The sequence below is a fragment of the Phoenix dactylifera genome, chromosome 4 (assembly GCF_009389715.1).
Source record: "Phoenix dactylifera cultivar Barhee BC4 chromosome 4, palm_55x_up_171113_PBpolish2nd_filt_p, whole genome shotgun sequence".
Classification (NCBI taxonomy): domain Eukaryota; kingdom Viridiplantae; phylum Streptophyta; class Magnoliopsida; order Arecales; family Arecaceae; genus Phoenix; species Phoenix dactylifera.
Genome location: NC_052395.1, coordinates 10054931 through 10068693, shown reverse-complemented (window position 1 = coordinate 10068693; position 13763 = coordinate 10054931). Strand labels below are relative to the sequence as shown.

The following is a 13763-nucleotide window of genomic DNA, read 5'->3' as shown; positions in this document are numbered from 1 at the left end:
CTCTTACTATTCTACCATATGGCACGAGGTGATTGGTGGGTTTCCATTGGTCGACGCAATAATGGCATTCAAACAACCAGTCATTTATTGCCACGTATAAACAAAAAGATGATTCGGTAAATTTGTTGGGTCTGGAAGCATTTTTAAACTCGAAATTGCGGGCTGGGATCTGATGCAGGGCAGTAAGTAGCTGGGGTAAAAGCGAACACCATATTTCACGGCTGGAAAAATGATGTGCTGACGAGTAGAACAACAAGATACAGTGGACCGTTATATATAATTATTATTTCTAGGGTTCGCACTCAAACAATTAGAGTAATATTGATTGAAACCAATAGAGATTTTATTGGATTAATATTATTCTGTTGCGCAAAACACAGGATCCAAATGGTAAACAGAACAACGCACAAAATTGAGAGAGGAAGAGGAAGATGAATTCAACACAGGGATTTACGTAGTTCGGCAATGTGTCTACGTCCACGAGAGCGAAACGGCCGTAACTTTCAACTATCTCAAATAACAAGGGTTACCAGATATTTATAGCTAAATCCTAACTTTAGAGTCCCAATCCATATCAGCATCCCTGGTAAAATAAAACACTACATAATTATTCCAAAGATAAATATATCCCGTCGCTTCGCTCCGCTCCGTTAGAATATCAGTGTCCCACTCAAATAAGAATACCACTTAATATGAGCCACTTATTTTAACAATCTCCACTTTGGCGAATATTCACCCCTTAGGAGGAAAAATAACCTGGGACACCACCTGACGCTCACAGATTGGAACACATCCTCTCTAGCACCTAGAGATGTTAACCAAGTCCAAGTAATGCTTGAACTTGTCTGCAGTAACGAGTTTTGTCAACATGTCTGCTGCATTTTCAGAAGTGTGACTTTCTCAAGCAATATGTCACCGGAAGAAACCGACTCCCTGATCTTGTGATACCTCACATCTATGTGCTTGGTTCTCGCATGATACACCTGGTTCTTTGCCAAATAGATCGCACTCTAACTGTCGCAATGCAACTAAACTCCATCTTGCTGAACACCCAGCTCCTTGACTAATCCTGTTAACCACAATGCTTCCTTGGCAGCCTCAGCCACTGCCATATACTCTGATTCAGTCGTAGATAGTGCAACTAGAGACTATACCATGGACCTCCAACTGATAGGCCCTCCTGCAAGAGTGAATACATAGCTTATAGTCGACCTCTTGTCATCCAAGTCTCCTGCATAATCTGCATCAACATACCTTACGATTGAAGGATCATCATGTTGTCTGACAAAACAGATACCATGGTCTGTAGTACCCCTCAAGTATCTGAAAATCTACTTGACTGCATCCCAATGCTGTCTCCCTGGATTTGCCATAAACTTGCTCACTGCGCTAACTGTATACGCCAAATCCGGTCTAGTACAAACCATAGCATACATCAGACATCCCACTGCACTAGCATATGGAACCTTTGACATGTCTTCAATTTCTTTCTTTGTCTTTCGGCACTATGAGGTGGACAATCTGAAATGATTCGCTAAAGGTGTGCTTACTGGCTTCGCATTACCCATGCTCAACCTCTCCAACACCTTCTGTATATAACTACCCTGAGATAACCACAATTTTCTAGAATCTTTGTCCTTACGAATCTCCATTCCAAGAATCTTCTTGGCCACGCATAAATTTTTCATGTCAAACACTCTACTCAACAAAGTCTTCAACTTATTGGCTTCATTCATACTCTTCGCAGGAATCAACATATCATCCACATAAAGTAACAAAAAAATAAAAAAACCATCATCAAGGCTCCTCACATAAACACAATAGTCATACTCACATCTCCTGTAACCAATCCGAATCACGTAGGAGTCAAAACGCTTGTACCATTGCCTCAGAGATTGTTTTAACCCATAAAATGACTTCTTCAATTTACAGACTAAGTGCTCCTGTCCAGGTTCTGAAAACTCTTTTGGCTGCTATATGTAAATATGCTCCTCCAACTCACTATAAAGAAAAGTTGTCTTTACATCCATCCGCTCTAACTCTATATCGTAATGTGCTACCAATGCCAACACTACCCTTATGGAAGTGTGTCTGACCACTGGGGAGAAAATCTCATCATAGTCAATCCCAGTTCTCTGTGAGTATCCCTTTGCTACCAGACGTGCTTTGAACTTTTCCTCTTCTTTTTTCGATACTGCTTCCTTTTTCTTGAACACCCACTTGCATCCTATCGCTCTCTTCCCCTCCGGAAGCTCCACCAACTTCCATTTCTAATATTTATTCAAAGATTCCATCTCCTCCATCATAGCACCCATCCATCTACTCTTCTCCTGGCTGTGAACTGCCTCCTGAAAAGTAGTAGGAACTCCACTGCTAGTGATTAATACATAGGAAACCAAATCTTTGAAACTATACCTAGTTGGTGGCTTGACAGTACGTTTGGGTCTGTATGTGATTATATTATGTTGCTCTTGATCGGCTGAGGTAGAAGTCTCTGTACCTTGAACATTATTTTTCTTGACAGAACTCTCTAACTCCACCTGCACCACCTGCTTATTGCTGCTGCAACTTTCTGGCATCTACTTTTCTTCTTCTTGAGTACTTTTCAATATGGCTTTCTTATCAAAAACCACATCTCTGCTGATCACCACCTTGTTTGCCTTCGGATCCCAAAGATTTTACCCTTTCACCCCTTTCTGATACCCTAGAAAGATACACTGTCTAGACTTCGGGTCTAGTTTTGACCTCTCCTCACTAGGAATATGCACATAGGCAGGATATCCAAATACTCTCAAACTAGAGTAGTCTACCTCATTACCCGTCCATACCTTCTCTGCAACCTTACCATCTAGTGCTGCCCTCGGTGATCTGTTAATCAAGAAGCATGCCATATTCACTGCCTCTGCCTAGAAGTTTTTTGCAAGCCCTGCATTTAACCTGAGACACCATGCACTTTCAGCTATAGTCTTGTTCGTCCTTTCCGCCGCACCGTTCTGCTGAGGTGTCTTGTGTACTATGAAGTGTCTCTTAATTCCATGCTGCTCACAAAACTTTATGAACTTTGTGTACTCAGTCCCATTGTCTGTTCTGAGGCATTTGACCTTTCTTCCTGTCTGGTTCTCTACTTCAGCTTTCCACAACTTAAACTTGGCAAACATTTCTGACTTGTGCTGCATGAAGTATACCCAGACCTTTTTCGAGAAATCATCAATAAAAGTTAAGAAATATGTCTGTCCTTCCCGTGATGCTACTCTGACTGGTCCCCAAACATCTGTATGAATATAATCAAGAATACCCTCTTTCTTGTGCGTGGCAGTCCTGAATTGAACCCTGTTCAGTTTTCCAAGAACACAATACTTGCAGAAATCTAGTTTGCAAGTTTTAACATCCTTTAGAAAATTTCTTTTATGCAGTTCCAGCATACCACGTTCACTCATATGACCCAAATGCATATGCCACAAGACTGTATTATCATACTCAAACTCTGCTGCAGCAACTCCACCTACAACAGTAGTCCCTATGTAGATGTTCCCTGCTACTTTCTGTCCCTTCATCACTGTCATAGCACCTCTACTAACCTTCATTTCTCCACTTTGAGACTTGTAACAAAATCCATTAGAGTCTAAGATACCCAATGAAATCATATTCTTTCTCAAATCTAGAACATGTCAACATCACACAACGTTCCAACCACACCATCAAATATAGTAATTCTGATATTTCCTATTCCAATAACTTTGCAAGATGCATCATTACCCATCAAAACAGAACCAGAATTAACTAACCTGTAGGTGTCAAACCAATCTTTATTGGGCGTCATGTGATAGGAACATGCTGAATCCAGAATCCAAGAATCCGCGAGATGATCTGAACTGGACGAAACTGAAAGTATATCACCGTCACTGCTCTTTGTGTCTTCTTTCACTTATTTGCAGACTTGGACCCTTCAGATCTGTCATCGTCTTTACCCTTCTTTTTCTCAGGACAATTCCTCTTTATGTGACCCTATTTTCCACACTTGTAGCACGTTTGCTCTTCTTTTTCCTGGATTTAGATCAAGATTTACTGCAATTTGATCCATTCCTTATGTTGCTTCTTCCACGCTCCTGGTTACCCTTCACCACTAAGCTTTCTCCCTGAGAACTCTCAGCACTGGCTTTCTTCCTCTGATGAAAACCTAATAAGGCTCCAATGACATCCTCTAACTCTAGGGTCTTCTTTCCCCACGTCAGAGTTGTAACAAAATTTTCGTATGTAGGAGAAGCGGATAAAGAATGCAATAACATCAACGCTTTGTCTTCGTCTTCGAACTTCACATCAACTCGCTGCAGATCACTGATAATCTGATTGAACACGTTAATATGTTGGCTTAAATCAGCACCCTCCGCCATCTTAAGACCATACAGTTTCTGTTTAAGATAGAGCTTGTTCGTCAACGACTTAGACATGTACCGACTCTCTAATTTTGACAAAATTGTCATCGGCGATTCCTCGTCCATGACATGATACATTACATCATCAGCCAGACAAAGTCGTATATTTGAAACAGCCTTCGCCTCCAATTCCTTCCACTCTGCATTACCCATGTCATCTGGTTTTTTTCCGTATAGGGCCTTCACCGTACCCTGTGATACTAACAGATCCTTTACCCTCCTCTACCATAGCCCGAAATTTCCAGTTCCATCGAACTTTATCACATCGAACTTCGCAGAAGAAATCTATACCATGTTATCCTTTTGCAAAATAAAACGGGGAAAAAGAAATAAAAACAGGACCTGATCCAAGGTGTTTCGGCTCAGCAGAAACTCCTCTCCTCGTGTGCGGACGGCGACGTACGGGTGGGCGAAGGCAGACGGCGGCGCATGCGGGGTCGTGAGCACAGTGGCTCGGCGATGCGGGTGGTGGAACGCTCGGCTCCTCTTCCTTCAGATCAGACGTGCGGCAGCGGCGGGCACGCAGTCGGCGCCCTCCTTGCTTGCGTCGGGCCGGTCAAGGACACAGACACAGGCAGATCGGCGGTGGATGCAGATACAAGTCTTCTCTCCTCTCCTCCGGCAGTGCAGTGGGGCGCTTCCTTGCTCGTGGCCGGCGATGGGAGGGCTTTCCCCTTTCTCGGCGATGAAGGTTCTTCTCCTCTGGATCTGTTCACGCGGCGGTGGCGCGAGGATGCAGGCGGCGATGCGACGAGCCTTCTTTAAACCGACCATCCCAAGCACCCCTCCGGCGTTCGATTGCGACTTGGCCCACACCGACCTCCGCCACGGGCAAGCCTTGCTGACTTGGCCCACACCGGCCTCTGCCAACAATCCTCCCCAGCAAGCGAGCCCTGCTGACTTAGCCCATACCGGCCTCCGCCAACAATTCCCCCCTCCAGCAAGGGAGTTTTTTTTTCTTTAATTGCTTATCCTAGGAATCGAACCCGTGCCGCTGGCCCTGATACCAATTATTGCGCAAAACACAGGATCCAAACGGCAAACAGAACAACGCATAAAATTGAGAGAGGAAGAGGAAGAGGAATTCAACACAGGGATTTACGTGGTTCGGCAATGTGTCTACGTCCACGGGAGCGAAACGGCCGTAACTTTCAACTATCTCAAATAACAAGGGTTACAAGATATTTATAGCTAAACCCTAACCTAGAGTCCCAATCCCTATCAGCATCCCTAGTAAAATAAAAACACTACACTACATAATTATCCCAAAGATAAATATATCCCATCGCTTCGCTCCGCTCCATTAGAATACCAGTGTCCCACTCAAATAAGAATACTACTTAATATGAGCCATTTATTCTCACATATCCAATTTTGACGTCGAAACTTCTAGGATTCATCTACATACATGTTTTGATACTTCATTAGATTTATTGTAGTTGTATGACAATGAAATTGCTCTTGAGTGGTCACTCTATTATGATCTGATTGATTTATGACTCACCTTGATTGACATCAAATTAAATATATTGACCTAAATTTGAAATTTTTCAATGATGGGTTTGGTTTTGCTTGATTCAATCTTATATATAAGTTTATTATTTATAGCTCAGGTAGCTTCCATGGTTCGATGTACATGGACTTGATTTTCCACGGTTCATGTGATACTCCTTTATTACCTAGTTTAGGTTAGATTGTCTTTGAGAACATTAGTTTATGTTAAACCTAATGTCAACTAATATACTTGTAATTTCTCCTCCTTTGGGCCATATTAGCTCAACTCCTTGCTTTGATTTGCATCTTTACGAATTTTTATGTAGGTATATCTCTTTTCATTTTAAGATAATTCAAGTTTCAAGAATGGTGCTTGTGCTCTCAAAATCATTTCTTATATATATTGTGAAGCATTACTAAGTGTTGGTTGGGTTGTGGTAAATATATCTGGCAGTCCATGTAAATATGGCCATCTATTTGTAAATATTGTTACTGTTACTATAATAAAGGCTTCAATGAAACATAATATTAACTTGCAAATTTAGCTAATTAATAGAAAAAGCTTACTAAATGAAACAAGAATGTAAAAACAATATATTAACAACTTCTACATGTGATTGGCTTTATTTGAAAATTTTGAAACATATGCATTTATTATTAGGGGTAGAGCAATAAATTAGAAAAGGAATCCTTTATGGAGGCAGTTACTCACTCATTCAAACTAGACGTAAAATGGTCACATCCTTTTAATTATTTTGACTCTTTACCGGAGTAATTTAGGGCTCATTTAGTCCTTAGAAAAAGAAAGAAAAAAGCTATGATAAATGGGAAGACGAAGAAAGGCATCTTATTTAGTTGGAATTTCAATTGGGAGAGATAAAAAAATAGTATTTTTATAAAAATAAGATTTTTTATTTTATGGAAAAAAAATCTATAATAAATATGAAAAAGCTACTTTTCCATCAGAAATTGGGATTTTTTTTTCTCCGAAACTACTCTTAAACCATCAAAATCTATTGATAAGGTCTTTTCCTTTATTAAGGATATGATAGATATTTCAAACAACTTTTATAAGAAAGTACATGTTCAACTAAATATAAATCATTTGGAATGAGCACTTTTCTATAGTCAGCCAAATATGTTAAAATTATTTTTTCAAGCATCATATATTCAGAAATTAGGTTCACATACAAAGTATTTCGATGAGATAAAAAAAATTCACAAACCAAACAAGTCGTTAGTTTGGATTTACATCATTGCGTGGCTAAAATTGTGTTGCAAAGGGTATAGAGTAAGCTGTCCACTAATGTAGTAGAAAATGATCATAGGCCAAATGCAAATTTTATAGTTTGATATGTTTTTATGTGCAAAGAATCAAAACCGTGCTAAGATCATATATGTGTGCAATTGTCAGGAATCAAACATATAACTTAATGAACTTTTGACTAAGTTTGGGCTGGTGATTGGGTTCAAGACAATAAAAAATTAGGTATTGGTCCTTTGATATCTCTAAATGTCGATGCATCAAAGAAACATCCTTGTTCCATTACATCAGCTCCCACATCAAATTTCTTGCAACATGGTTAAAATAATATTTATTGTTGTATATAAAAAAAAAGGCAAAGCCCATTCCCTCGGTAGAGCTAGAAATAAGTTGAATAGTATCCAAATAATATTTTTAATATTTTATTAAAAATATCAATAACTTTTGCATATTTTTATATGAAGTTCCGACGTAATCTCCCAAGCCGAATGACGTCTCACAATTTATTTTATTCGGTCGATGAAAGCAAGTGTTCATGGACGATTGTTAAATAGCGGGGTTGCTTTGCGGAGTGTAGCTGCCGCAAATTAGAATTTAGAAGCAAGACTTCTCTACTTCCAACGTCATTTGGTAAAATAATAATATTAATAATAATACTACGACGTTCTGCCTCTCCAATGAGGTGGGAAGGCTAAACTTAATTCTAGATTAAGTATATTTATAGTTTATATTCTATAAAATATTATTGAGAGAAATATGTTTATAGTTTAAACTTTAATATCATGAATTATTAAAACACTTTCTAGGAAAAATATACTTCAAAGTTTAAACAATTTTGGAAACTCAGAGTCCATTTTTTATTGCTTACGATCGGATTTTGTCCATTTGATAATCGGCAGTACCTAATGTTTATGTTTAGTGTTGGGGGGGGAGAGGGGGCCTTGAATTTAGTCCCACATCGGCTAGTAGCGGAAAGGTTCCGTGCCTTAAATGGAGGGTGGAAATCCTTTCCTCTCGAGGGCCCTTTTATGGAACAAAACCGTGAGGAGGGCTCTGGGTACGCTCGACCCCCAAAGCGGACAATACCTCGGAAGGAACGCGGTCTTCTTTCTCTGCTAGCTTAATGTGGGCTAGGCTGTTGTGTGAGGCTCCGGCAGAATGCCGTCCCCGCAACATTTAGTATCAATAATATCAATGGATATTATTGAATGACTTGGATCCGTTTTCAATTCAAGCTGATAGGAAATATGGTTTCAACTTTCAACACATGAAAATACTATGTCAAATTTGTGTATGAGGAAATAATTTTTCTTTGACATCTAGCTTTGATTTGATCACCTTCGATCAATGTCCTCATCCTGCGAGAGAATTTGTAGCTTGAGTTTCATGTGGCTTTAAGCATTTTACCAATGGATCCCTGGAACATAAAAGAATATCGCTAAACTTGATGTTAAGAGATGGGTGACACAAGACAGGTGTGAAGTTCCAAGTGGCTGCATAATCCTATTATAGTTATGAGCTCTAACTACTTGAGCTTAAACGTGCTCCTGCAGGATAATTGCTGGTGGTACTTGAATTTTGCTACCTCTGTTTTTACTAACTACATCGTGCTCTATTAAATTTTTCTCAAATATATAATAATAGTGAAAGGGCCCCATTAAGCTAGAGTTTTTTTTTCTTTTCTTTTGCACTGGCTCCTCACACCATACCTATATGAATACAGCCAATAAATTCAAAAAAAAAAAAAGCTCACAAAGAGAGTAAAAAACATCCGCCTGATTCACCGAGAGAAAATCTTTAGAGTGATGCGTCACAAAGGAAGCCACCCAGATAGCTGCCTTCCGATAAACATAAGTGGCTTAGAAGGAGTCTATATCTCTTTAAAAATGTTATTTCAGAAATACCATTCTAATGTTTCGTACCTTACAAGTGGCAAGATTTGCCCGAGGTGGTATAATAATGGCGATGATGGCGTGAAAAAGATGGTGACAAGGTGGCGGTGGAGGTAACAACGTCGGTAGCAACAATGACAGCAATGGTTGTCGTAAGATGGTATTAATAGTGGTAAAAAAAATAAGCTTCTTATTTGTAATAATTTGAAATAAATTTTTTGCACTCTTATTTGTCTAGAAATAAAAAAAAAAGAAAAATAAAAAGCAAAAAAAAAATCATATATATTTTTTACCTTGGTTTTTAATGCTTAAAAGTTCTCATCCTGTGGTCATTCTGACCCGGTGCCGGTCCGCAGACCTGGAAGATGATTTGCGCTTGTTAAAACGGAAGTTGCTATCGGTTTGCTTCGTGGCATCACAAGCTATCACACACCTACCTGGCGAGGAGAAATTGGGCTTGGTCTCTGAAGCAAGACCTAATGGTCCCTCGAACTCTTAAATAAGAATCCAAAAGAGAGTTCCGTATAGGCTCCCTCAACGATTGCCTTCAGCGGAAGATCCATGGGTCAAGGTTGAGGGTCACAATGGTCGGCAACCTTTCACCATCAAATCTCAGATTTTTTGAATGATATGGTGATTAGAAAAGTCAGACTTTGCTTCTCTTATAGGGTATCAAAATACACTCTTCTTGCAACCTTATTTATCTATGAATAAATATTTACTGTAGCATGAATTTAGATTTATTCGCCTTGAGGAGAAGATGGTATTTGTTCGCTGAAATCTTATGTGCAACTACTAACGCGTACAAACTCAGACTGATGAGATCCACCTGAATTTTTATTATTTTTTAAAGAAGAAAAAAAAAGGAAACTGCTTAATGTTATTAATATTTATATCCAAACACTGAAACTTCTTAGGCTCTGATGTTATTAATGGTACTTTAGCTAGCTATCCGTGAAGTGCAAGAAAGAAATTTCTGTGACGTGCATCCGCCCACCTATCCTGGGGATCAATTTGCCCTCTCTAAATCAAGGTTGGACCACAAATTTGCTTGTGGAAATCGAGCCGGTTCTAGCTCTAGGCTCTCCTCCAAAATTAGAGGCGGCAATCAAATTAGGTCGAATCAGATACAAGTTAGAGCAGATATAGTATAAATCAAAAAATTGCCTATTCGAATCTGATATATTTATTTAATAGGCCAAAAATCTGATTTTAATTTAAAAATCAGATTTTTAAATTAATATTCATGATGTTCTAATGTTCTATTGATACAGTAGCCTACTTATATGAATATGGAGGTGGACCTTACTAATACTACTTAATGAGTTTATTTCTCATGGTAGGTCATGGGACCGGCCGAAGTTACAGGCTACTTTTTCATCCGACTTGGTGGCCCACATCAGCAATATGCCAAAACTAAATCTGGACAGCGTGATGATAGGATCTCTCGGAGACTTAACCTATCTGTCCCTTTTTTTTTTTTTTTTTTTTTTTTATAAAATGAAGGAGAAGGGGAGGAGAATTAATCCTACCCGCGTAGCAGCCTCTACTGGGCTCCTTTTCTACCAGAAAATATTCGATGCAGATAGAAAATTTTTCATATTCTCTCTATCAGTACGGTCGAATCCGCGTACGTCACTCCAGTACTACGCCGTAACTTTGCCGTTGGCTCAAAAATAATGTTTCATATCTGTATCGATCAACGTGTGATGCGTTGTGATTTGTAATTATTATTTTTTTAAAATCAAAAGCATATCCGGAGAATCATACCCCTAATAACAATTCTAGACGAGCACAAGGGAAAAGACTGAAAACTTCAAAAAAAAAAGTCAACGTCGCCCCACGTGTCGTCCGGTGTCTTTGATTTCCACGTCTTCTTCGCATCACATGACGGGAGGAATTAAAGGCCAGCTGGGCCCACTTGACGTGATCCATGATACGGGTTCGGCGTCAGATCTTTCGTGCGAAAGAACGAGTCACCTTCTTTTGCGACGTCGACCGTTGATTCGCGAGAAAGAAAAAGGGTCGGGTTGCTTTGACATCTGTGCGATATGCGATCCAACGGCTGACGTCCAGAAAAAAAGATGAATCATTCTTCCGGATCCGACTTGGTTTTTCGTTACGGGCGTCAGGAACAAGATGGCCTAACTTGACCTTAAAACACTGAAGCTTAATGTCTTTCGAATCTCTTTTTTTTTTTTTTTTTTTCTTTTTTAAAACGGATGGATCATACTAGACGAATACAGATGCACTCAATAAAACCAAAAAATAAAATACTTCAGAGTCCCAGATATCTCGGAGCAAAGGATAGACGCGGAATTATTTATTTTTAGGGGCTCCACTGTGGTATTATATATCTAGGTCACTTCATTTGGGTCATCTAATTAAATAGATGCTGTAACTACTAAGATGCTAACATTGGCTATCGTTTGACATATTTTTTGCTTACAAAACTCTTTATTTTTTTTATCAGCACAAGAATAATATATCTATTGTATATTTATCATTTTGTTGATTTTTCGCTGTCACATGCCATTACATGCGATCTTGAATTTAAATTTCATTTTGGCGTGGTCCTCACTTTCCCTCCCCCTTCTCGTGATTTCCCTCTTCTCTCCTCCCCCCCCCCCCCTCATCCTTCGGATCCCTTCTTCTTTTTCTCTATTTATGCCTCTTATATCATAAAATTATTAGACGGATCAGATCCAGGCCTAAAATAAAATAAATTCATCTAAGATGATTTTATTTTAGATCCATGATGAATTTGGCTCACCTGATGATTCCTTCTTTATGCCTTATCCTACCTCCCCTCCCCCCTTCCACTTGGACGGGGGTTCTCCTTGCTAAGCTGTGAAACTTTGATCTATTGCCTCTCTTATTCTCACGAGATTCATGATGATACTGGGTTTTCCCATCACTGTTCTTTGGTGGTTGCATTACTGTCTCTACTATAGACTTTATCGTTTTCCTTTTCTCTTTTTCTTGGGCTCATGGCTTAGAATAACTATGTTGGGGTAACGATGGAGCTCCCTCGCCAGTCCCGTGGTGATATCTCAATTTATCTTCCTACTAGGATTGCAAATTGGTCCAAATTGTACTTTAGATGGCGTCCAACTTGTACTATTGTCAAAACTTAACTTTTTTTATGTTTAAAATAGTATGCCCCATCTTTTACTATTTATATAAATTTATACGGGAACATATTTCAATATACTATAAAAATAAATTTATCTTGTTTTGCTTGCTTCTATATTTTTTTTCTTTTTTTTATTTGAAAAATAAAGAGAAATTCGATTCACCTGGTAATTTCTTCTTTATTGCTTATCCTACCTCCCCTCCCCCTTTCCACATGCACGAGGGTCCTCCTTGTTAAGCTGTGAAACTTTGATCTATTGCCTCTCTTATTCTCATGAGATTCATGATGATACTGGGTTTTCCCATCACTGTTTTTTGGTGGTTGCATCACTGTCTTTATCATAGACTTTATTGTATTCTCTTTCTCTCTTTCTTGGGCTCATGGCTTGGAATAACTATATTGGGGTGACGATGGAGCTCCCTCACCGGTTATATCTTGATTTATCTTCCTACTTGGATTACAAATTGGTCCAAATTGTGCTTTAGATGGCGTCCAACTTGTATTATTGTCAAAGCTTAACTTTTCTTATATTTAAAATAGTATGCCCCATCATTTACTATATATATAAATTTACACGGGAACATATTTCAATATACTATAAAAATAAATTTATCTTGTTTTTCTTGCTTCTATGTTTTTTTTTCCACTTTTTTGATTTGAAAAATAAAGAGAAATTTGGTTCACCTGATAATTTCTTCTTTATTGCTTATCCTACCTCCCCTCCCCCTTTCAACATGCAGGAGGGTCCTTTTTGTTAAGCTATGAAATTTTGATCTATCGCCTCTCTTATTCTCATGAGATTCATGATGATACTGGGTTTTCCCATCATTGTTCTTTGGTGGTTGCATCACTGTCTGTACCATAGACTTTATCGTATTCTCTTTCTCTCTTTCTTGGGCTCATGGCTTGGAATAACCATGTTGGGGTGACGATGGAGCTCCCTCGCCAGTCCCGTGGTGATATCTCGATTTATCTTCCTACTTGGATTGCAAATTAGTCTAACTTGTGCTTTAGATGGCGTCCAACTTGTACTATTGTCAAAACTTAACTTTTTTTATGTTTAACATAATATGCCCCATCTCTTACTATTTATATAAATTTATAACGGGAACTTATTTCAATATACTATAAAAATAAATTTATCTTGTTTTTCTTGCTTCTATGTTTTTTTTCCTCTTTTTTGATTTGAAAAATAATGAGAAATTTGAGCCCTTATGATATGAACCTAATGGATGAATGAGATGCACCAAGACATACACCACACATGCCAATGGCTTGGATTTGCCCCCACATCTTTTGCGTTGACTAACAAAGCATTCACTGAAGTTCATTGACAAGAAAGAAAAAAAAGGAGGATAGAACTTTGATGGAAATTCTGAGATTATTCACTTAAAAGAGCGCACACAAAAAAAATTGATAAGTTTATTTTCAGAAAGACCTCAGTAATCTGAGGAAAAAAAACAGGAAACTTAATGCACCAGCCGGGAATCGAACCCGGGTCTGTACCGTGGCAGGGTACTATTCTACCACTAGACCACTGGTGC

General features: G+C 38.8%; 1 non-coding gene across 1 annotated transcript; it reads right to left on the bottom strand.

Moving 5' to 3' along the window:
• Positions 1-13692: 13692 nt before the first annotated feature.
• TRNAG-GCC lies at positions 13693-13763 on the bottom strand. The gene has a single exon. It is a non-coding gene; the product is annotated as a tRNA-Gly (tRNA).